The following is a 971-nucleotide window of genomic DNA, read 5'->3' as shown; positions in this document are numbered from 1 at the left end:
TCTGTGCACTGAACCCTCTCTCCTCCACATCATGAGTAGACACGCCCCATACTGCTGATTGGCTACAAGTTTGTTTTGCTAGTCGACCCGAATCAGTTTTCTAAAGCGTTTTTGAAAAATCGCTTACCCCACCTTTAAGGTAAATATATATACACACATATACACGCGCACACACACACACATACATATACATATATATATATATATCTGGGATATTGTCACAGTTTGGGTGTCCAAGATAAACTCTCTCACAAAGATGAAGGAAAAACGTTTCTTTTAATAAATCCACACAGAGTAAATCAGAAGGCAGGCATGGAGACACACGTAGGGGCAACATTCACAATACCAGACGAGGGACAACTGAACAGGCTAGAACTAAAGTAGGGGTGCTAATGAGGGACAGACAGGTGAGGATCAACTAATGAGGACACAAGTGAACTGACTAACAATCAAACACGGGGGAAAAACTGGCTCACAGAACACATGAGGAATGAAAACTAAAAAGAACAGAACATGAGATATGTTCAAAGCCACTATAACAAAACTGCAGAAATTATACATATAATCTCAAACAACTTTCAAGATTATAAAATGTATAAAAGCAGTATATTTTGAAATTTGGGTGCCAAATAAACTACTGTAGCAAAGTACTTACGTTACTTATTTTACAGTCTAAGAACAGACTGTAAAAGTTGATACTGATTAAACACACACATGTGCACAGCACAAAAGCAGACACACACTAAATCAGTCTGCAGTTAAACAATGCTATTTCTGTCCCTCTCATAACAGCCAGTATATTGGAAACTGAAGACACGCCTCAGACAAGGAGTATTTAAAGGGGTCCTATTATGCTTTTTCAACTTTAGTTAGTCTGTAATGTTGCTGTTTAAGCATAAAAAAGATCTGCAAAGTTAAAATTCCACTTCAAAAGGAGATACAGAACAGAAATCACTTTTCAAAAACTACAA

The sequence above is a fragment of the Sinocyclocheilus rhinocerous genome, unplaced genomic scaffold (assembly GCF_001515625.1).
Source record: "Sinocyclocheilus rhinocerous isolate Xijiao unplaced genomic scaffold, SAMN03320098_v1.1 scaffold254, whole genome shotgun sequence".
Taxonomy (NCBI): Eukaryota; Metazoa; Chordata; class Actinopteri; order Cypriniformes; family Cyprinidae; genus Sinocyclocheilus; species Sinocyclocheilus rhinocerous.
Note: the sequence above shows the minus strand (reverse complement) of the source record.